Genomic DNA, 25,444 nt, shown 5'->3' with positions numbered 1-25,444 from the left:
GCTGGGCTAGCTGGTCCGGAATGCGGCCCACATCCCTGATGAACACCAACAGATCATCAGCATATAGCGACACTTGGTGGGTGGGATCGCCCAGGGGGATGCCATCGCCCAGGGTCCGCCTCATGGCCTCTGCCAGGGGCTCCATGGCCAGAGCGAAGAGTAACGGAGACAGGGGGCACCCCTGTTGGGTGCCCCTGTCCACCGCCACTGCCTCCGAGACGTACGGTCCCAGCCGCACACGGACCACATGATCCCGGTATAGGAGGTCTACCATTTGCAGGAAATTTACGTCCAGCCTGTATTTCACCAGTACCGATGACAAATATCCCCACTCCAGGCTATCAAATGCCTTTTCTAGATCTAGCACCAGGCACCCTGCCCTGGGCCAGTCCCTCGTCGCCTCCGCCGCTACCCTGAAATATCTCTTGAGGTTCAGGGATGTGGACCGCGTTGGCACAAACCCATTTTGATCCAGGTGAACTAGGTGGGAGACCGACGGCGTCAGGCATTTGGCAAGGATCGTGGAAAAGATGTTGTAGTCGGTATTTGGCATGGCCAGCGGATGGTAGGAGCCCAAGGCCGTGGGGTCTCTATAAGGCTTGGGTAGGGACACTAGAAATGCCTCTCACAGGGACGGTGGGAATAGACCCGCGTCTATTGCTGCATTATATAGCTGAAGGAACCAAGGCGTTAGCGTTTCCCTGTTTGCCTTGTAGTACTCGGCTGGCAAGCCATCAGGCCCTTGGGATTTCCCGGTCGCCAGTGCTGAATCGCATCTCCCACCTCTTCTAGAGTAAGCGGGCCACCGAGCAAAGCCTTTTGTTCCTCAGTGACTGTGGGTAGTTCAACTGAATCCAGGAACTCCGTTAGGATATGTCTAGGGCCAGTACCTCTGGCTTTATAAAGTTCCCGGTAGTGGTCAGTTAGCGCCCGGTGAATTTCACGTTGTGTATACGCCATGGCCCCTCCTGTGCAAATAGCACCGATCGGAGCGCCACGGCCTGTCTTTTGTGTCAGCCAGGCCAATAGATGGCCAGCTCTGTCCGCCTTAGCGTGCGTCCTGGCCGTGTGCGCCGCGTAATTATGGCATCTCAATATTTCAATTAGCTCCGCATGCTCGCCTCGGAGGGTACCGAGCCTGGTCGAGTACTTACTAGTCCCATCGCCTTCCCTTTCATATTGTATGAGCTCAGACTCTAGGCGGGCCAGGGAAGCCGACACTGTGACACGGATGTTCCACGTGGCACCAATACAATGCCTGCGGATAGTCGCTTGGTGCGAATCCCATTCCACCCCGGGGTCGCTCGCTGTCTCCGCGTTCACTTCAAAGTATGCTAGGTTGGCTGTCCCCAGTGAGGACCTAAACTCAGCGTCTTCCAACGCGGTGGGCTGCAGCCGCCATGTGGGTACCGGGGTCCGGTCCGCCTCCCAGCTAAGCTGGAACCACAAGGGGTTGTGGTCTGAGTGTGTCCTACCGAGGTGTTCCGACCTAGCCAGGAGCGGGAGCAGGGACTGAAAGCCTATAATGCGGTCCAAACGGACGTGCAAATCATGAACCAGTGAGTAGTATGAGTACACTTTGTCTGTCTGGTGTTGTACGCGCCAAAGGTCGTGCATTCCCCAGTGTGCCAGCCAGTCCCGTAGAGCTTGCGCTGTTGACGTTGTTGCCGCAGCACGTAGGGGCCGGAATGAGCAGTCTAAGTGAGTGTCAAGAATCATGTTAAAGTCCCCGCCAAGCAACCAGGGGAGACCCATATATGGATGAAGGATCTGATTTAAATTCGCCAGAAAGGAGGGCTGGTCCGTATTGGGGGCATATAAGGATCCCAATAGGACTTCCTGTCCATTTAGTTTCCCCCTCGCGAGGGAGTATCTCCCTTCCGGGTCTACCTGAGCGTCTTCGCATATAAAAGGGACCCCCGCCCTCACCCAGATCAACGTGCCGCACGCATGCGCTGAGTATGTTGTACCGTAGACCTGCCCTCTCCAGCGCCTACGGAGTCTGTCTAGCTCTAACTGGGACATGTGTTTCTCCTGTAGAAGCGCGATCCCCACCTTGTGACGTTGCATGTAGGAGAAAACTGAGTAGCGGCGTGAGGGGATGTGCATGCCGCGGATGTTCCAGGTCATGATATTGGTGCATGCCATGTGTGTGGTCGTATAGGAGCCACCCGGGGATCAGGAGGGGGTTCTCTGTAGGCCGAGGGGGGAGCCTCCCGAGGGGGGTACACTGTGTGCTGCTTGCCAAAAGCATAAACCAGAATTAACAGTTCAACATGGTGGGCGAGTTCCCAACGGGGCATACATCCAAACCAGAAAAAGGAAGTCTACTTCTTAACGATCCGTTTACTCAACGCAAAGCGTATGTAATGGAGCACGCAGTCAGCAGTCCAACCAAGGTGCCCCTATACCTCGGGCCATTGGGTGCCTGAGAAGTGCCTGTGCTGGAGCAGTACGGGTATCGCGCAGGGCCAGTGTGAGCCCCCCAATAGGGGCTATCATGCGCGCCGGCCTCTAAATGGCGCCTAATCCTAAACTGGGAGGTGCGCCTGCAGGGTTGCGCCATCCAGGGGAGCCAGCACCGCAGTCCGTCAGCGCAGTGCAGCAAGCACATAAAGGATACATCAAACAGGGCATTGAATTCAGAGTCCGCCATCTGTCCATCATATTTCAGAAGCCAGTCACATAAGGAGGTCAGCAGTCTGGGGCGTCACTATGGGTAGGCCAGTGTCTTTTGACATCTCGGTGGATGGTGAGGACGGGCTGCTCACGTCCTGCTTGCTTTGCTGCCGGTATTCTGAACAGCCGATTGCATTCGACACCCCCAGTGTTGCGACCGCCTCCAATACTTCTTGCCTCTCCTGCCTGATCTTCTCTGGGCTGGGCGCGACCTGGCCTAGGCCCGCTCCCCGCCGAGTTCCCCTCTTCATCTTCCGTCTCCTGGAGCGCTGCTCTTGCCATCCGCCCTCCCCTGGGTCTGTGGGCCTCGTCCCCGACCATTGCCCGGTCTCCTCCGTTCAGTCCCAGACTTCCGATGGGGCCTCGAAGAAGCGCGTGCCCTCATTGGTGACCACCCGCAGGCGGGAGGGGAACAGCAGGGAGTAAGGTAACTCCAGTTCTGGAGTTCTGGACTTTTTGGTTCCGTCCAGAGGTGTCAGGGATAACACCCGAAGACCCCGGAGTTCTACCTGTCTCGGTGCACAAATAAACAGAAACATGGGCTTCTCGATGGTGGCGTCAAAGACCAAAGGTTTATTAACTGCAGGGACACAGAAGTCACAGAAACTACACACGGGCAGTATCTAGGAGCCTGTTCGATTTGTACAAAGAGGGTTGCTCCTTATATACTAAATATTAGGCTTCGGGCAAATTCTTTACATGTTAGTACATTCCTAAACCTTTGTGTCCTAAACAATAAATATTTGGCGTTGCACAGGAATCGTCAACAATATCTGATGTCAAAACATTACGAACGAGGGGTTCCCACTATTCCATCATAATCCCATGTCAACTTTTCATTCAAGAGCCGGACCGCCTCATCGTAAATTTCGTTACCTCCCCCTAATAAAGGCCCAGAAGGAAAGGAGCAGAACCAGGTGCAGAAGATAGAAAAGCAGGATAAGAGATGTTTGTGGGTCGTAAATGGGCAAGGCTACCAGCTTCGGCCGCTTAATCATGATCAGGCCAACGAACACGAGAACCAGTATAGCAGGACTGGCCTCAGGCAGAGGAGGCAGTTTCTGTCGAGTCATGCAACCATGGCGTTTTCTGTCTTAAGGTGCACGTGTCACTAGGGAGGTGAATCGTTGGCCATAGCCTACGTGTCCTTAATTGAAATGAAGTAATCAGAGGTCATTGCGTGTCCATTGACTATGTGAGGGCAAGAAATACAAAATGGCTGCCGTAATCTAAGATGGATGCCATGGGTAGATCAGAAATGTGTTTGTAACAGGAGTGCTCTTGCTCGTAGCATAGCGAAAACACCAGGATATGCTAAATGGATCATTTGCGGTTCACTGATACTAAAATTATGTATTTACGACAATGTTGAAAACACGGGTTCAAATCGTCAAGGAACCTCAGACCCTCCTTTTGCCCTTACATAGGCAATTACTCTATGTCCGAGTCTATCTCTATGCTCATCAGGTCAGTGACATGTTGTTGTATCATCATTCTTTCTCGCGCCTTTTCTCCAAACGTAGGTGGTTTTCTGAAACAGGTTGCAGCACAGAGACTACACAAAGCGGGACCACATTGGATAATAAGGCAGCACGAGAACAGGAATACTAGGATGACACCAATGACCATCAGAACCTTCCATCCCCATGCTGATAGCAGAGTCCAAAACCACTCCATTAAGGACCAGTTTCCCTTGTCTACGTGTATAGAGTCGGAAATCTTGTGTAGTTTAGAGATCGCTTCATAGACAGTCGGAGCATTATTGGGAATAAAAACACAGCAGCTCGATTGGAGTGGAGCTTTTACGCTTGCTTTCTCCCAAACTAAGGCGATTCTCTGTAGAATTCCAACTCAAATATACCCGTAATTCATCTCTAGGGTAAGATGGAGTATTATTGACGTCTTTAATCATGTCAATAATTCCCTGGACTAAAGCTTTGTTGGCAGAGTTGTATTTAGTGGAACGTGGTGGACGCGGAGGATAGGTCTCAAGGGCATAGGCAAAAATGATCTGAAAGGCCTGAAATGATCCATTATAGCTAAAAGGCAAGACTAGATAGGGAATGCCTTTATCCATAGTGTGGGGTATCAAGCCACACACCCAGCAGTCTGTGGTGTTAACTACCAGTTGGTGTTGATGCAAGAGCTGTACAAATGTGTTATTAATGAATTCTGAGCGTCGAGCTTGTTCGTGTTCAGGAAACGAGTGAAAAGAATACATAGAAGCAACAGTAGAAGAAACAGGATCAAGGGGAGGTACTGTAGTTGTTACCGGTGTAAGAATTAAATGCACACCAAAGACGATTCCACCCACCAACGTTATTAAAACAATCAAAAACGTAACTGCACATTGTATTAAAAAGCATTTGCTGTGAAGAATTTTGTAAAGTCTATTTCTGCGAACATAAATTACATTCTCTCGTTGCAGCTCAGGAAGCTCCATCTTCTACAATCCGCTCGCGACCGCTGATGATGTGTACGTAGATGAAAATGCCTCTATCAGCCCTGGGAGTTCCCAGAACTAACAGAAAGATCGACCTAGCGTCTGACCCCCGCAGATTCAACTAGGCACACAGCCACGACCCTACGGCTACCCAGACGGCAAGGCAATTTTAAAACAACAAAACAATGCAAAGTATTAGCAAACTTCCTGGCTGGAGGCAATGTATCAAAATTCAAATGTGTAAAATAGGCAGTTTCCTGCTTTATTTGTCCATATTTCGAGATCGTAAATTGTATCTCAATTTTGCAGGAGCTGTTTGATCGGGAAACAGTGTATTTTCAGCAGGGGTTGCAATGTTCAAGTTCGCAGATGGCAAATTTTCTTTTGATGCAGAGGGCAAATGTTCAGAATTCAAAGGAGCAGTTTCAGAAGGGGAGTCAAAGTTTGATGTGTCAGTGATTAGTTCTGCATCGCTGAAAGGGATAAACCTGGGGATTTGTTCAGATTCAGAGGCACCGATTCCTTTCTTCACCCAGTCATCATAAGGAAGCGGCAGAGGCACACGCTTGACGTGCGTTGTATGAATCCAGTTTTTTCGTCCAGCCACACGAATAGCAGTTCTCGTTGCCAGTAACACCTGGAATGGGCCAACGAATCTGGGTTGGAGATTTTTCGTCCTTGCAAAATTACGGATGACCACTTGATCACCTGGTTTCAGCTGATGACCTGGACTCTCCGATGGCTTTGGCAATGCATCGAAAACCTGTTGGTGAATAAGACTCAATTTAGCAGTCAAGTCGAAAAGATAATCAATTAACATTGGGTATTACAGCTGTCTAAATTCCTTCGGTCTAGGTACTCCCCAAACATTGGCAGGACGACCAAATACTATTTCGTATGGACTAAGCCCTACTCTAGAATGCACGGTCGCTCTTGTGGATAGCAGAGCCAAAGGTAGTGCATCTGGCCAGGACAAACCCATTGATGCTTGTATCTTAGCAAGTTTCAGTTTGAGGGTGCCATTGTAACCCTCAACTAAACCAGCAGACTGGGGATGATTCGCACTGTGGAACTTCTGTTTGATCCCTAAGCCGGCACACACACTCTGCATAACTTTCCCTACGAACTCACTTCCATTATCTGACCATACAATCCGTGGCATGCCATATCTGGGGAAGTATTCTTTGAGAAGAATTTTGGCAGTGGACAAGGCAGTATTGTCTTTCAGTGGATATGCTTCGATCCATCTGGAAAAAGCACAAACTACTACTAGGACGTACTTTAGATTGTTGCAACGATCCATGTGAATGAAGTCTAACTGAATCACTTCAAAGGGGCAGGAAGGAGGAGCGAAGTGACCAGCGGGTGTGGGTATTCCCTTGCCAGGATTATGCATCAGGCATACCATACAATCTTTCACCACTCTCTCTGCACATTTACTAATCCCATCATTCTTCCAGACTGGAGCCAACATCTTACAAATCCCTTTAGAACTGATGTGCGCTGCTCCATGCGCCATCGTTACTACTGCAAGCACATACGCATCAGGCAACATCCAACGCTGTTGTTCCGACAGATCAATCCAACACCCACTCGAGTCCAATTTACCCGTGCTTTCTTTCCATACGAGTTTTTCCTCCTCAGTCGCTTCTTTCTGAATTTCTTTCACACTTTCCACTGTGTCCTCACACATTCCAGATTCAGAAATCCATCTTGCAGACGTAGCAACATACATTCTACTCATCATATTTCTAGCTGTCTGTTTAGCGGTCTCATCAGCAAAAGCATTCCCACGACCAACATCATCCGTGATTGCTTTATGAGCACTGCATTTCACAATCGCAACTTCAGTCGGCAAGGTTAGAGATTCCAACAAGTCGTTAACTAACTGACCATGTTGAATCTTAGTCCCATGGGACGTAATGAAACCTCTCTCTTTCCACAAACGGCCAAAACTATGGGCCACGCCGAACGCGTACTGACTATCTGTGAACACATTCACTCTCTTTCCCTTAGCTAAAACACACGCTCTCGTTAGTGCAATTAATTCCGCAGCTTGGGCAGAATTCTGACTCACTCTCGCAGTCTCCACAATCGTACTCAAAGTCGTTACTGCGTAAGCAGCAGTCACATCACCATTCTCCAATTTAAAGCACGACCCATCAACATACAACGTGCCATCTGGATCTGACAACGGAGTGTCTTTTAAATCAATTCGTCCTTTTGTCTCTTCCTCGGTTCTGAAACAGCAATCAAGTGGTTCAGAATCACTCGACTCCTGATTAGTCGGGAACAATGTTGCTGGATTCAATACATTGCATCTTTTGATCTGAATATGACTCGCTAACAGTGTCAGCTCGTAGCCTGATAATCTAGCACTGGTAAGGTGTTGCGTCTTGGTTCGGTTCATGAGTGTATCCACGGCATGTGGAACCATGACCACTAGCATGTTGTTCATCACCAAACCAGCAGACTGTCGAATGGAAGCTGCAGCTGCCGCTGTAGCTCTCAAACAACTAGGCAACGCTCTAGCTACCGGATCTAATGTTGATGAAAAATACGCACAAGGGCGTTGTTTATCACCAAATCTCTGTGTCAGAACACTCAACGCGCAACCTTCTCTCTCGTGAACATAGAGCGTGAATGGCTTACTGTAGTCAGGTGTACCCAACACAGGAGCTGAACATAGTGCATTTCGTAACTCAGAAAAACTCTGCTGACATTCGGCAGACCATGGCACCGGACTCGGAACACCTTTCCCAGTCAAAGCTACCAATGGTTTTGCCAAAAGAGAAAAATTTGGGATCCATTGCCTACAGTATGAGGTAATACCTAAAAAGGCACATACTTCTCTCTGTGTGCTGGGAACATTCATCTGCGTAATTGCTTTTATTCTCTCTGGGGTCAACTTCCTTCCCTCCTTTGACAAGAGATGACCTAGGTAGGTCACTTCTTGGCAACAGTATTGCATTTTCGAAGGTGACACCTTGTGATTCAAACTAGACAAATGATGCAATAAGGAAATCGTAGCTGCTTTGCAAGTTTCCTTGTCATCGGCAGCCACTAGAAGATCATCTACATATTGTACTAAAGCAGAATCAGGAGGAAGTACAAAGGAATCTAACTGACTTTTTAATGCCTGACTGTAAATGGACGGACTCTCACAATAGCCTTGTAGAGCACGTTTAAACCTGAAGCTTCGACCTCCTAGAGAGAAGCCGAAAATATCTCTGCTTTCTTCGGCTATCGGAATGCTGAAAAAGGCATTCTTCAAGTCGATAACTGAAAACCATGTGGCTGTAGCAGGAATCAACGTTAACAATGCAGTAATGTCTGGAACCACAGGAAACTGTGGAACAACAATTTTATTAACCTCTCTAAGATCGATTACAAATCTATAGACTGGAGGCTTTGAAGGATCAGTACGTTTCAAAATTGGCAATACGGGACTGTTACAGACATTTCCTCTAGTTTCTTCAACCACGCCTTTCTTAATCAAATCTTGTACAATCAATAAAAGTGCACGTTCACCTTCACTAGAAATCTTGTATTGTGGAATTCGTGGAAATTTGACATTTGCTTTCAAAGTGACTACATATGGTGGAATTTCCAAAAGGCCTACATCGTTAGGACCAGTCGCCCAAAGAGTATCAGGGAGTGAACGCAGCTCTGGCGGGAGTGCATCCATTGACAAGTACATCGGAGAGGTGATTCTTTTACCCAATGTAAGCTGTACTCCTGAGGGAGAACAGTACAATGTCGCATATAGGCGTTTTAACAAGTCGAAACCAAGCAGATTCTCATTACAACCTGTCGTCAAAATCAAAGGTGCTTTCAATTGACGCGGTCCAACAGAAATAGACAAAGGACCAGATACGGGGTTGTAAACGGGGGCGCCTGAAAAACCTACAGAAACATTTGTTAAGCCAGACAAAGGTGCGCCAGGGAGTTTCTCATGTATGATAGAACTTTTTGCTGCACCAGTATCCAACAGAAACGGTTCGACTACACCTGATGTTGCTACTGCGACATAAGGCCCACTCTGATCTACTGGAACTGATACTACTCCTCTCTTTGTCCATGGCTGTCCTAGTACTCACTTTGTTGAAATCCCTCATCAACTTCACAGTAGTCTTCAACATGATACTGTTGAGATCTATTTTGTTGGGCAGACTGTCCATTCCGCTGATCAAAATGATTAGAAGGGCGATCATTTGTTTGTGGAGGCATAGCACCTCGTCCTCGACCTCTAGAATTTTGCATGGAACCACCACGACCTCTCTGAGCTGCTGCAGCATTATTCTGCGCTAAGGCTGGACAGTCATTCTTATAATGACCTTCTTTTTTTACAGTACGCACACTGGTTCCACTGATATTGCGGCCTCGGCGAACTATAATCTGTCCTGTGATATGACCCTTGCTGTGTATTAGTCTGATTCGTGCGAGGCGGATACGCTTGCTGTAAAAGGACTTTAGTTTTTAAGTCTTTTGTCTTCTTTTCTGACTTTTCCTTCTCTTCTTTATCCCTATTTTCATAATACTGTGCAGTTGCAAGTATTTGCGCAGTTGTAGAGACAGCCCACGCACTCTCGGAATCTTTCAATTTATTACTGAGTTCTGGTAGCAGATTGTGTACAAATTTATCGACAAACAGTCTCTGTCCTCCTTCTGTGCTCATATCCTGACCACTGTGATCTACAAAAGTCTCTTCGAACCTTGTGAAAAAGTCGGAGACACTTTCGTCTTTCTTCTGCCTGCATGCGGACAACTTGTCCCAGTTAACGCGCAATGCTGGCATAAGAGTCTTCATTAAGTCAATTATTCTACCTGGTAAATTAGCAATTAGAGGTTCGGGTTTGGAACCACCTATTTGTTGACCATCTGCCGCAATGATAGCTGCCCAATCACCACCTAGGGCAACGGGATGATTCTCTTTACGAATTTTAGCCCAAATTGGTTGCGGAACTACATTCCCAAATAACATGTCAATGTCCGCTAAATTCATCACGCAAGCTTCAACTGTCTGCGCTAACTCTTTATAGTATCCGGCAGGATTCTTACACGGATCTGGCAAGGCCTGTTTCACTGCTAACACTTCGGCTCGCTTCCACGGAATGTGTATCCACACTCTCTGGAATTGCGCCGGAGCGGCAGCAATACCATGAGCCGCATCTGCTTGCACAGCTTCGCGCCAAATTGGAGGAACCTCCCTCATTGGATATTGGCGATTCTGCTTCGTACTACGTTTCTCTAATTCTCTCGGTGAACGAAGGGATGGATCATTCCTAAAGCTCAAAATCAGTTCCATCGCTTCTTTTATATTTTGACCAACTATCATACCTGCAGCAAACTCTTTCTGAACATTAATTAATTCTTCTAGATTTGATTCAGAGTCATCTTCTTCCAATTCTTCACGCAAAAGGGAGCACATTTCATCGAACACATATCGTTGTGTCGGTTCATTCCATTGTATAAATGTATCTAAGACATCTCTAGTACTATATCTTCCACTTTTTTAAATCCATCTAAGAGCTGTGGAATCTAATATTCCCCGTTCTTCAGTACTGGGAAGCTGACTACGTCTCTGCACAGAGTCCGAGGCAGGAGTCTTAATTAAAGTTTTATAGAAGGGAGATAGAATATTAGAGACAGAATCAGTGATTCTCCGACGAACAGAAAGTGGAGTCATAATACTAGCAGAAGCAGAAAATAGAGTAGCAGTTGGAACAGATAGAACAGGAACAGTAGGAGTAGCAGCCAAAGTAGCTTGTGAAACAGCAGGCGTAAGCGATGCAGGTATAGGCAAAGAAGCCGGCAACCCTGGAAGAGGGGGTGCCGAAGGAACATTAACATTGACCACAGGAGGTACAGGAGCTTGATTCAGGGGGACAGGAGCAGGAATACCAGGTTGTCCAGCAACCGGTAATTGAACATTCGGTAAAGGTGGAGCCGTAGCACCCTGTGCATACGGTGGGGGTGACCTCAACAAGTAAGACAATAGAGGATAATTTTCGGGGTCCTCTACTATCTTAACTGTACTCGATGGCAAGGCAGGGTAGCACTTGTCTATCGCTAAATTACGCTCTCTATTAGCCACCTCCATTGCTTTCTCAGACTCGTTGAGTTGCAGCTGCTTAGCAGACTGTTCTAAAGTCAACTCTTGCTCTTTCTGTTCTTTCTTCAACTTTTTAATTTCTCTCTGTTTAGATTCTTTTCGCCAATAACGGAAAGAATCAAACATTGCCGGCCGAGCTTTCTTCTTAAACAATTTCACTTCCAAATTATCAAGGACTTCAGGTTCAAAACTACCATGCAGTGGCCAACTAAGGACACCGTCTTTCTCCGTATATCGGATCCACACCTCATTATAAGATATAGGACCCACACCAAACTTACAATACAAATCATAAAGAGGAGTTCCAATCGGAGGAACCAGACATGAGTCCTCCAACCGGGAATCACTGTTGCAACCAAAACACGACAACATACAACTTTTCCGACTTACCATTTTATAATCCGGAACACAGAACAAACACAAACAAAAATGTGCCCTCGAACCAAGAACTTAGGCCTACCAAAGCGAACAAATGTATCAATACCCAAACTAAACCAAAAGATTATCGTAACCAGAACAACCAGTGATAATCTTACGAAACCAAACCAAACCAAGAACTAAAAAGGATTATCCAAACAGGAGCAACCCTTACGAAGTAACCAACTAGCAACCACCACTTAATACTTAACTGAGGCACTGAAGACGTCACCAAGGAGAAACCCGTCACGTCTCGCCGTACTAAGGACTGCACCTCGGGTCCAAGACAGGGCGACGGTCAAGGCAACGGACCACTGCAGCCGTCCGAACGGGAACCCTCGTGGAAGAGAACGTCGGGCCACTTTTGCGATATGCCGGGATCGATGAAGTGGGGCGCCTCCCTCAGGAATCTTCACACGAAGCTTCTCGAACTCTTCAGGCTTTTGGACCGGTACCGAATGACGTCGCCCCACCTTGGGCGCCAATTGGAGTTCTGGACTTTTTGGTTCCGTCCAGAGGTGTCAGGGATAACACCCAAAGACCCCGGAGTTCTACCTGTCTCGGTGCACAAATAAACAGAAACACGGGCTTCTCGATGGTGGCGTCAAAGACCAAAGGTTTATTAACTGCAGGGACACAGAAGTCACAGAAACTACACAAGGGCAGTATCTAGGAGCCTGTTCGATTTGTACAAAGAGGGTTGCTCCTTATATACTAAATATTAGGCTTCGGGCAAATTCTTTACATGTTAGTACATTCCTAAACCTTTGTGTCCTAAACAATAAATATTTGGCGTTGCACAGGAATCGTCAACAATATCTGATGTCAAAACATTACGAACGAGGGGTTCCCACTATTCCATCATAATCCCATGTCAACTTTTCATTCAAGAGCCGGACCGCCTCATCGTAAATTTCGTTACCTCCCCCTAATAAAGGGCCAGAAGGAAAGGAGCAGAACCAGGTGCAGAAGATAGAAAAGCAGGATAAGAGATGTTTGTGGGTCGTAAATGGGCAAGGCTACCAGCTTCGGCCGCTTAATCATGATCAGGCCAACGAACACGAGAACCAGTATAGCAGGACTGGCCTCAGGCAGAGGAGGCAGTTTCTGTCGAGTCATGCAACCATGGCGTTTTCTGTCTTAAGGTGCACGTGTCACTAGGGAGGTGAATCGTTGGCCAAAGCCTACGTGTCCTTAATTGAAATGAAGTAATCAGAGGTCATTGCGTGTCCATTGACTATGTGAGGGCAAGAAATACAAAATGGCTGACGTAATCTAAGATGGATGCCATGGGTAGATCAGAAATGTGTTTGTAACAGGAGTGCTCTTGCTCGTAGCATAGCGAAAACACCAGGATATGCTAAATGGATCATTTGTGGTTCACTGATACTAAAATTATGTATTTACGACAATGTTGAAAACACGGGTTCAAATCGTCACGGAACCTCAGTTCTCGCAGCTGCTTCTATACTGCCTGGTACGAACCTCTCCTCCTCTGCACTGCAGCCGTGTAATCTGGGAAGAACATCAATCGGCTATTGCCCACTTTGAGGTCACCCATCTTCCAGGTTTCGCGGAGCTGCGTCCCAGTCACGGTAGTTCAGGAGTTTGAAGAGAAACGGACGAGGCCGAGCCCCGGGCCGCTGGGCCTGCGTCGGCACTCTATGCGCTCTCTCCACCACAAAGTGCGAGGACAGCGTCCCAAGTAGCATAAGTGTCCGCAGCCATGCCTCCGTGTACAGCTCAGGTGTCGTCCCTTCTTCCCCCTCCGGTAGGCCTACCACCCGGACGTTGTTGCGACGGGAGTGCCCTTCTGCATCCTCCGCTCAATCTTCTAGTGCATTAAACCTATCTATTAAGTCTTGCAGAGCAGTGGTGTGGCTTTGCACAATGGGCTGGAGTTCTTGGACCGATTGCGGCTGTGTGGCCACTGATTCTGATAATTTACGATGGTCTGCATGCAGTAATGTGAAGTCGGATGTGACTTTGTCGATCCTGGCTTCCAAGGAGGTCTTAGTTTGCGCCAGGGTGACTCCCATGCGCTCCACCGCCGCCAAAACGGTACCCATCTTTGCCGCCAGGGTGGTCAGGGGCTCCATGTCGTCTCGCCTGTGTTCTTGCATGGGGCCCGGGTCTTTCGCCCCCTGCTGTTTAGTTTGAGACTTGTCTCGAAGCCAGGCCATCGCAATCTGCTGCGCTGTGGGCATCTAGGGGTACCTCCATTAATCCGGGCGCCGGCGCGCACGGCGAAGCGGATCTTCGCCTGTAATGTTCGTCGCCCTAAGGTTCCAGGGCTTGTGTGCCCCCCAGAGGGAATGTGTAGTCTCCAGTGGCGGCTTGCGCCGAGGGGCGCAACAGTGCTGGTGGTACAGCGCAGCCTGCACAGCTCCAAACCCCACCAGTAGTAGCAATGGGGCACAGTGTCTCAGGCGCCTCCAGGGCAGCAACCGCCCAGCACAGCAGTATCTAAGATGGCGGCCGTGTCCAAATGGCACCCAGGCCCGGCCGCACCCAGCCTCCGTCCAGCCTCACCCAAGGGCGATGCGTTTCGTCGCGTCTCGCTGCCTCTGCCACCCGGCCAAATACAGCGACCTCTGCCGCCTCCTCGTGTCCCCTCTGGGCTCACCCGGCTTGGTGCAGCCAGTCACCGCCTCTACGGCCAGTTTCTTATCAGGCCTGATGCGGCCCGGCGCAGGCCAACCCCCAGGCTCGCTCTCATGGGCCTCCCTCAGGGGTCCAGTGATGCTTGCTTTGCCACTCAGGAGCTCCCCCAGTCTAAGGCAGGATGTCTGATGGCTGGTGCCTTTGCTGCCACCCGTCAGGCCCGCTCCAGGAGCAGGGTATCACTCCTGCAGCTTGTAGGCGTTGCGGCGGTCCTCGGCGGAGCCCCGTGAAGGTCCCAGTATGCCGCCGCCTACCGCCCGGGTTCAGTACGCCGCCGTCTCCCGCCCAGGTCTGCTGTGTTGGCGTGCGGGTACCGCAGGCCAGGCCCCGCCCCGCTCCTCACCGCTGTTCCGGCAGACCACCGCTCCCAGGCTCCAGTACGCCGGGGTCCGCCGCCTCTGCAGCCGCTACTCTCCTGGTCTCAGGCCTGGGGCTCTGCCTTCCGCTCGCATCCACCTTCCGGGGCCGCCTCGGCTCACCGCACTTCGCCCCGGTGGCCTCGGGGTCCAAGGCAGGGTCTGTCGCTGCCAGGCCTGCCCCTCGCCGTGCCGCGGGTGACACCCGAGGGCGGCGAGGCCGCGGGCAAGTTTCGCGCCTTTGCCGGCTGCTGGGCGTCGCTGGGGTCCGGTCATCTCGCCACCGTCAATTCTGCAGTGATCCAAGCTTTGCCGCATCCCGGGGCCTCCCTGGCATGCACTCACACCGGCTCCGCTTTGGGGGGATAGAAAACGGCACTTCAGGTGGAGAAATGAAGGATATTAGGTGTCCTGAGGACGGAACTTTATCGAGTTGCGTCTGCCATGTTTGGCTGGCTGGCCACGCCCCCATCAGGGTTGTGTTCTTCTAGGAGCAGCGAGATCTCAGTGGTGTGTTTGGGAAGAGATCTACAGTTTAGGAGGAGAATGCTGTGTAGTAGAGTTTTCTTTACTGGGCGGGAGAGAGGCTGAAAGCAGTGGGGGCATATTAAGTTTTGATCTGGTGGGTTACATACAGTGGGACAAGGAGATAGGGTTTTACCTCTCAGTTTATGCAGTGAGTTGGGGCTGTATCTTCTGACCTGGGTGAGGAGATGGGCAGGGGTCGTGGCCCCTGCCCCTGGTCAGCCGCGGACAGGCGCAGACGGGCTTGCCTTAGGAACGCCTTCGGCACGCCATCGGCGCACACGCCGCGCACGTCCGCTGTACGTCTTGAAAGGCATCTGTTTTTAATCTGTGTGCACTGACAGTTGTTTGGCCCGGAAGTAGTTAATCACTTCCGCAGCCCTGGATCTCGTTCCGCGTCCCTCCACACAAACCAAATGATTGGCGGTGGACTGGGGAGCTTGGAACAAGTAGGACCGTACAAAGACAAAATACAGTGCAACACAAATTCAGTGAATTAAAAATAAGCTTTTGAATTTTACTTTAAAAGAACAGAGCGAGCCCTTTCCCAGGCACTCCTCTTGCTGAGTGAATAGAGTCTGCCTTCCTCAAGCGCGTCCGCTTGAGGAAGGCAGGAAGGTATGGAACCTGAAAATAGGAGACAATAGTTAGATAAGAACAGTTAGGATGTGTAGAAACTTGGTCAGGTGTTCCACTAACTCTTACATTCTGCTTCCACTTCGCCAGAGGGGAGTCCGTTTCTCCAGCCGAATCAGGATTCTCTGCTCCACTGTCACAGCTACACGTCTGCACTGTGATGAACTACCAGTGGTCAAGACCCGAACACCCCCTTTAGTACAAGTGGAAACGTTGGTTGAAGCTTCTAGCAAGCCTCGCCCCCTATTCCCATCAGATTCCGTGCCACTCCGCGCCAAGGCCACAGCATCAGCTAGCTAGGTGTTTGTTATGACTCTGGGGCAGAGTGGATACACTCCTCCAACAAGAACCGGTTCCTACCAGCATACAAAGTGCAGAAAACAAGTGAGAAGTAAACCATGACTCCTCACCCAGAAAAGCTTAGAAGATGGCGACATCTTAGAAAATGGAGTTGCTTAAGCATAGGCCACTATTCCAGCAAAGAGCCCGAATTAGTATGCAAGACGGCATTAGAGTATGCCAAAGCCAATAGGTAAGCCCTGCCTTTAAGCAAGATACAGTCAGACACAGGAAAGACATTATCGAGCCTTACTTTGTAACTGATTCATATTATGTAGGCCTACACAGCACTATATTAGAGCAAAATATGTTGAGATGGTAGTGGGCAACGGTAATATTCGAGCCATTTCCATATAAAAATGGCTCAATTACTACAAGCGCTTTTGTCCTGGGTGTAGGGCTGCATCCAGTAGGGCACCCACTCTGTCTTTTCTTTGCCTTTGCCTGAAGATCAGCAGTCCCAAGGTAGCAGTCACACCTGGCCTGTCGGTAAGTGTAGCCCCTCTGGAGTCCCAACCGTCAGCAATTGAGCCCACACTGTGGCCGTCTGGACCACAGGCGTAAGCTCAGACAGGGTGTTCGACACTGGAGTAGTTGTAGTCCCTCATGGGCCTCTGACACAGAATAGTCAGAAATTCAGCAGCTAAAAGCCCAACACAGGCTCTCCAGGAAGTCAGTAGATTCAGACCCTGTTGTGTTAGGAATTTGGCAAATGCAACCTTGAACGGGCCGGTTGGCAGCACATAATCGTCCAACTGGGCCTCAACAATCACGTTAACGTACAGTATTATTTTCTGACTTTAACTTTTGAGAGAGTCTTGGAGAGGTGGTGGGGGGTGTCCCTCAGACTAGCTGGTCCTGCTGGGTGGCTTTCCGGCTCGCCCTACAAATACCGGGGATGTGTCAGACCTTGCTTCTTCCAGGACAACCTTGTCCTCCTGCTGGATAGTCAAACTCCCTTCTCTTTCTTACCAGACAGGCAGGCTTCTAGGCAGTCTTCCAGGTTCTTCGGGACAGGTACACAGCTTCTCCATTAAGTAATTCAGCCTGCAGGTGATGTCCCTTCAACTTAGATAGATTCATTTATTCCTTGGTAACAGAGGACTATGAACTGGGGTATAAAAGAGGGATAGATGGTCCCACTTGTATACGCAACTGGCAGGCAGGAGGTGCGGTTTACTCTGTCGCACTCTCACATTGCATTTATTCTACGCACACCCACACTATAAACACACACTTGATGTTAGCGCAAAGTCTGGACACAGGCATAGAAATGAAGCATTAAATGGGTGTGTCAGTAGGATGCCACTCCACTGACCATGAGGCTAAGATCTCATCAGACAATTGATCATTACAACAGGGTGCATTGCCACCACCTCTTTATCTGGTAAACCCATGACAGTCCTCTGCCTTAAATAGGGGCACACTTGGTGTGACCCTCCAGGTCACAGGACAGGTCCAAGACCTCTCATAGTCCCTTGTTACAAGTTGCCTAGTACTGGGGTGGCAGAAAAATCTAATATAATTGTTTTTGTTTTACTTTGTGGTAGATTTACCCCAGTAACGTGTAGTCACAAGTTTGACGCCAAGGACTGGGGTGTTGCCACGAGGAACAGATTCTTCTGCCTGTCATACCACATGCCATTCACTATTTCATAGTGTTTTCTGCTTTTTTATCACTTGTTTTAAGCAGGTGGTAGATATATGCCTGTGGTTGGTTGGGGGGTGAGGGGTGAAGCAGGGGAGGGAAGGGGAAAGCATTTTCTAACAGATGGAAGAATTGTGTGTTTCCCCCAGTTAGTAAAAAAGATACAGCATAAGTCTTGGCTGCTTCTGCTGTACCAGAGTCTTATGCGTCTTTTCAGTCTAATTTATCTGTATGGAGAAAAAATAGTGTCCTGTTTTTCTGCACCCCGTAAAAACTAGGTGCAGAAAAGCCTAACAACTGATAATCAGGTGGAATAAAGTGAACACATGAAAGTACTCCCTAATTTTATTGCCCTTGATTCATACTCTGGACCTTAGTTGAGGGATGGGTCTAGGCATAGTCCTCGCAACACACAATAGATTTGCATGCGGCAGAGGCCAGAGCTCAAAAGTCAGGATACCAGATACAAGTAGGTGGTAACTCAGGGCAGGGGAAACGCCTGTTGTCCATGGAGGGGAAATTCCCAGACATGTATATTACAAATTAATTAATAGTATTTGTGTTTGGTGCCAGTCCATATGACTTTAATTTCTGCCTTTGTTATTTTATGTTAAAACTCCATAGGGTACAGGTATCCTTTGTGAGTTTAATAAAATGTTGAAAATTCTACAAATCCTCACTCCTACATCCAAGTACTCTGAGGCTACCATTCTAGACTCTGCGCTGTCTGAAAAATTCTGCAATTCTGCATTGATTTGGCTTGTAAATTATATGTTTTGAAATGTACATGTATTAATTATTTCATTTTAATATAATAGGTGATTGAAATTACAGACGAAGAAAGCAAGATTCAGCACCAGGCAACTGAATGCCATTGCCATAAAAAGGATTATTTTGAAAAACTGAAGGACATCCAGCATTCTAAGTTTAAACCATTTCTAAAATCTAGGTGTGGCGAGGAAGTGGGAGCTGAGGAAAGTACTATACCTGTAAGTGAAGTCTCTAATTTTGCATTTCATTAACCGAGAGCCAAGCCAAATCTGTGCACACAGCATCAGAAATAATGCCAGAAAGACCAATCACAGCATCCTCATCTGAAATATTATCAGAAAGACAAATTGCCTCAGCATGACAGAATAACGTTCATCTAAAGCATCATTAAATTCCAGAGAGGAAGCACTTACTGCATAAAAGAAAGTTATAACAAAAGGTTTGATCTGCATACCATCAAGGAAAAGACGCTGAAATAAGACTCCGAAGATGACATGTTAACAACCAAAAGATTGGAAAATCACCTTTGTTCAACAACCGCTTTTAACCAGATACGCAAGTTTGAGACTACCTCCCTCTGGATCGAACACCATGACCCAGTCTGCTCACACTTGCGAAAACCATAAAAATTCACGATTTTATTGTGTTCATAACCATCTCAGATTGTTTCCTTTTGAATGTGTACTGTTCTGTAATTCTATGTATATTGCCTCAACAATACCTGTTGTGCAGGAGTGATATGTAAAACTGTTAAATATAAAAATGGGTTAAATAGGCTCGTCTTCAGAACTACAAACCTTAACCTTACACCAAACATAGAATGGGTAAAAGGAACTGATGTTCTGCGACTAATGATCCATAATAGTACTGTGCACGTTCTAATGTCCTCAGTTACTTCCATTACGTCAGTGCAAAAAGGTACTTAACATTTAATCATTAAATATCCAACTAACACCTTATCACTGCTTTGCTAAGAACCTTTACAAATAGATTGGAGAAAAACGTCAGTCACAAAATAAGTTGCTGCCGGAGAGACTATAACCTAAATACTATTACCCGCTAGAAAGATTTTGACAGGTGTTACAGGGCTGCATCCAGGCATATTTTGCTCAATTCAAATGTTAAGAAGATCACACACAATTTATTTTAGAGATAAATACTGAACATTATCTAAACAAGCCCAACTCTAAAATCAGGTTCACTCTTACTGTGGCATATAAGCAAGAGAAAATGAAACGTAGAGTTATTAACTCTAGTAATACACCTTATCAAAACACGGACTGTGAGAACAAATTCAGTGTTCAAAACCGCCTCAATTGAGGCAAAATAACCCAAGTTGGGGAAAAAAGTTACATGTGCCAAAAAAGATACAGCCATAAATCTCATCTCACAGAATTTGACAGAATGCACACTGGGGGAAACCACTCTCAGTGCAAAGTATGCCCAAAAAGTTTCAGGTGTAAATCTTATCTCACTGAGCATATGAGAATCCACACTGGGGAAAAACCTTATCAGTGCTCTGAATGCCAGAAAAGATTTTATAACAAACCGAGCCTATCTCGACATGCATTAACCCACTCTGTAGAAAAACCTTACCAGTGCTCTGAATGCCAAAAAAGTTTCAGCCGTAAATCTTATTACACTGATCATATGAGAATCCACTCTGGGGAAAAACCTTATCAGTGCTCTGAATGCCAGAAAAGGTTTAGTATCAAACGGAGTCTATATCAACATGCATTAACCCACTCTGGGGAAAAACCTTACCAGTGCACTGTATGTCAAAAAAGGTTTATCCGTAACTCTTCTTTGACTGAACATATGAGAATCCACTCTGGGGAAAAACCATATCAGTGCCCTGAATGCCAGAAAAGGTTTAGTAACAAACAGAATCTATCTCGACATGTAATAAATCACTCTGTGGAAAAACCTTATCAGTGCTCTGAATGCCAGAAATGTTTCAGTGACAAAAGGAATCTCACTCATCATACAAGATACCACTCTATGGGAAAACCTTATCAGTGCTCTGAATGCCAGAAATGTTTCAGTGACAAAAGGGGGCTCACTTGGCATACAAGAATCCACACTGGGGAAAAACCTTATCAGTGCCCTGAATGCCAGATATGTTTCATTGACAAAAGAAGACTTACTGAACATACAAGAACCCACACTGGGGAAAACCATTATCAGTGCTCTGAATGCCCAAAACGTTTCAAGTATCAATCTTATCTCACTGAACATGTAAGAATCCACACTGGGGAAAAACCTTATCAGTGCTCTGAATGCCAGAAATGTTTCAGTGACAAAAGGGGTCGCACTCAGCATACAAGAACCCACACTGGGAAAAAACCTTATCAGTGCATGGAATGCCAGAAATGTTTCATTAACAAATACAGTTTCACTCGGCATACAATAACCCACACTGGAGAGAAACCTTATCAGTGCTCTGAATGCCCAAAAAACTTCAACTATGAAGCGACTCTAACTAAACATGTAAGAATCCACACTGGAGAGAAACCTTACCAGTGCTCTCAATGCCAGCAAAGTTATCTCTACAAACAGAGTCTTTCTAGACATGCAATAACCCACTCTTTGGAAAAACCTAATAAGTGCTCTGAATGCCAGAAATGTTTTCTTGTTAAAAGCAGTCTCACTCGGCATATAAGAATCCACACTGGGGAAAAACCTTATCAGTGCTCTGAATGCCAGATATGTTTCATTGACAAACGAAGACTTACTGAACATACAAGAACCCACACTGGGGAAAACCGTTATCAGTGCTCTGAATGCCCTAAAAGTTTCAGCGATCAATCTTATCTCACTGAGCATGTAAGAATCCACACTGGGGAAAAACCTTATCAGTGCTCTGAATGCCAGAAATGTTTTATTGACAAAAGAAGACTTACTGAACATACAAGAACCCACACTGGGGAAAACCGTTATCAGTGCTCTGAATGCCCCAAAGGCTTCTTCTTTCAATCTTATCTCACTGAGCATGTAAGAATCCACACTGGGGAAAAACCTTATCAGTGCTCCGAATGCCCAAAACGTTTCAGCCGTAAATCTAAACTCACTGAACATGTGAGAACCCACACTGGAGAAAAACCTTATCAGTGCTCTGAATGCCCAAAACGTTTCAGAGGTAAATATAAACTCACTAAACATGTGAAAATACACACTGGGGAAAAACCTCATCAGTGCTCTGAATGCCCAGAACGTTTCAGCCGTAAATATCTTCTTACTGAACATGTAAGAATCCACACTGGGGAAAAACCTTATGAGTGCTCTAAGTGCCAAAAAAGTTTCAGAGGTAGAGACTGTTACAAGCACCATAAGCAAACACACACCATCCAAAATAAGTTTTAGTGCTGTGATTGCCAGAAAATACTCAATTTTAAAAGCAGTCTAATGAGCAAACACACACAGGACAAAACGTTACCAGTGCTTTGAAGGCCATAAATGCCTCTTTGATAGGCACAGCCTCACTAACCATGAGAGTCTCCACACTGGGAAAAACCTTACGAGTGCTCTGAATGCCAGAAAACCTTCAGAGAAAAATGCTTTCTCACTCAGCATGAGAAACTCCACACTAGAGAAAATCCTTATGCCAGAAAACCGTTTATCTGAAAGACGGTGTTAGACGTCACGAGAGAGCCCATACTGGGAAAAAACCTTATGAGTGCTTGTAATGCAAGCAAATCTTTGGTTACAAACTGCTTTTCATTTGTGAGTGTACTCACATGGGGGAAAAGCCTTGGGTGTTCTGAATGTCAGAAAAGGTTTGGTCACAAATACAATCTAATTCGACATGAGAGAACCCACACTGGATTAAAGCCTTTTACGTCCTCTAAATGCAAGAAAAGTTTTAGTCAGAAAAAAAAGTCAGTCTCACTAAACATGAGAAAGGCATCCACACCAGGTGAATAGGAACCCAAACCCATCCTGAGTTGCAGAAAAGCTTCTAATGCAACCTGACTCTGAATCTGAAAGTTACAAAACTCTCAAGGTCACTACTCGACTCAGAGAAATGTTAGTGCTTGCAAAAATCAATTGTTTGCATCAAAATTCACATTATTTCTTCTGTCTAAAATGTACTAGACCCAAAATGTTTCTACTCTCCCTTGTTTGTTTACATGAGACTGAAATATATATTTTGGGTGCAGTGTTTTGTACACTGTGTTAACATTATTATTATTATTTTTTTATAACTCTTTTTATTAACATCACACCTATCAGTTCAACGCTGCCTCCACAGACTCTAGAGTCACGGAATGGGAGGCCTTTAAGGCCGTAATCAGAGGGCGGTGTATGGCAACTTCTATTGGGGTTCGTAGGACGCTCACAGCGGACATAGAGAGGGCAGATGGGGCACTCAAGGAATTGGAGCGTAGAAGGCCAGAGCATACGATATTGAGGTGGGAACTACTGGAGGCCAAGAAAGAAGTAGCGGTGCAGAAAGAGCGTCAACACTGCTTTGACTACCAGAAGTACATGGATAGGACACCTGCGGAGCGAGATAAAGCAGGGCGACTGTTGGCATGGCTTGCCAACCCGTCCAAGCGGGGCCATAATATATTGACAATTCATGACCAGGTAGGACGACCCTTGCATAGACCAGTAGAGATTAATAACTGCTTTTGTGAATACTATGCCTAATTGTATGAAAGTACTGGCAACAGCGAAATGGAAACGATTACAGGCTACTTATTGCCCCTGCGGCTTCGCACCGTAGAGGTGGAGGAGGCAGAGGCACTGGGTGACGCCATAACAGAATGGGAGATAAGGGAGGCGGTCAAAGCTATGGCGTGAGGGAAAACCCCTGGAACCGACGGCCTGCCCTAGGAATTTTATGCCACATATCTTACAGAGCTAGCACCCTGATTGGTGGAACTATACGCAGAAACACGGGACAGCTGGAGTTTACCGCAGACAACGTGGGAGGCGGTAATGATCCCCCTGCTCAAGCCCGACAAGATCCCAACAGAGTGCACAGCATACTGACCGCTGGCGAAGCTAAATTTAGATTTTAAAATCCTAAGTAAGATATTAGCCACCAGACTGCTACCACATATGACCTCCTTGGTCCACGAGGACCAAGCAGGATTCATCCCTGGCAGAAATACAAACCTTAACATCAGGCGCCTCTTCAGTGTTACACCGGGGCACGGAGGAAGCCCCGGAGGGGGCGATTTTTGCTATTGATTTTGAGAAAGCATTCGATAGGATAGAATGGGACTTTCTATATGAGGTTCTCACATGTATGGGGCTGGGGCAGGGGTTTGTCCAGTGGGTTAAAATACTATATAAAGATCCAGTAGCGAGGGTCCGCACCGGCCGTACCATTTCCAAGCAATACCGGGTGAAGAGGGGCATGAGACGGGGTGCCCCCTCCCCCCCCTATTATTCGCTCTAGCGATAGAGCCACTTGCGTGCGTGGCACGCTCGGGGATGCCATATGAGGGTATCAGATTAGCTGAGCAGACACACACACCACATTGCATTACATGCAACTGATCTGTTATTCCTAAAAGACACTGGTGCAGCCTTAAGGGGGGCACGGCACATGATGGATGAGTTCGGAACTCTTTAGGGATAGCGCGTTAACTGGCAGAAATCGCGACTCTTTCCGGTGACATGAGATACTCCGCCTCCCATGGACTTGTGAGACCTACATTGGGAGCCGCGTTGCTTTAGCTACCTGGGAGTGAAAGTATACCATGACCTCTCTGATGTTCAGGAGGGGAATATACGGGGGCTCTGCGATCCCTAAAGGGTTGTATGGCTTTCTGGGGACCGCTGCCCCTATCGGTAGACGAGAGAATTTCCCTACTGGGAATGATAGCCTTGCCCCGATTGCTATATTTCTTCACCACCCTGCCGGTGTGGATCCCCAGTGTGTGGTTTCACTTGCTCAACTCCCTTATTGCAACTTTTATCTGGGGGCCCAGCAGACACAGAGGGGTGTAAGACCAACAATGAGAAGAGCACAGGTGGAGGGAAGATTGGCGGTGCCGGATATGGAGAATTATTACGCTTTACGCAATAAGTGGTGAGTGGTCTAGATCCGGATGGAAGGAAGCCCCCGTTCATTCCGAATAGGGCGGGTGTTATGAGCACATTAAAGGGCAAAATTAAGCAGCGACAGATAGGCGCTTCAGAGCACAAAGTGATAAGGAATTGCTGGGCTAGGTGTCTTCAGAGGAACAAGACCAAGCGTCCTTACTCCCCAGAGATGTTGGTGGCGTTATTAGAGGGGCTCCCACATGGGGGCCAAATGAGAGGATTGGAGTAATGGGCACAAGCAGGAGTCACTAGAATTGGGGATCTATATGGTAGCGGGGAACGGCTTACGTTCGCGAACTTCCGGGTAAATTGGGACATTCCGCAAGGACACTTTTTACTATATGGGGCGGTTACTGGGGACATGCGCAGGCACTGGAGACAGGGTACAACCGAACCACGTACGCACGCCACATGCGAATACATAAGCCTAGCAGGAGGCGTCATTATGGCGGTATCGTGCCTCTATCGAGCCGTTCGGCGGGATTCTACGGGACCGTTGGAGGGACTGAAGGACAAATGGGAGTCGGACCTTTGTAATCCTATAGAAGACAAGGATTGGGAAAATGCGCTCCTCCGGGCCACCAAGGTATCCGTAATGCACAATTCCAATTAATTAGTTTTTACACCCTACACAGAGCATATATTACGCCTGACAGAATTAATCACTATTTCCATCGTGAGGACGCGAGTTGCCCTTGCTGTCAGGAGACAGGAGCTAGTTACATTCACATGATGTGGAGCTGCCCACAGCTAGAAGAGTACTGGCAAGGCGTGGTTAGGGAGACAGCCCG

Source organism: Lissotriton helveticus (assembly GCF_964261635.1).
Source record: "Lissotriton helveticus chromosome 1_1 unlocalized genomic scaffold, aLisHel1.1 SUPER_1_unloc_6, whole genome shotgun sequence".
In the NCBI taxonomy this organism is placed as follows: domain Eukaryota; kingdom Metazoa; phylum Chordata; class Amphibia; order Caudata; family Salamandridae; genus Lissotriton; species Lissotriton helveticus.
The sequence above is the reverse complement of the archived record's forward strand: the minus strand, read 5'-3'. Positions refer to the sequence as shown.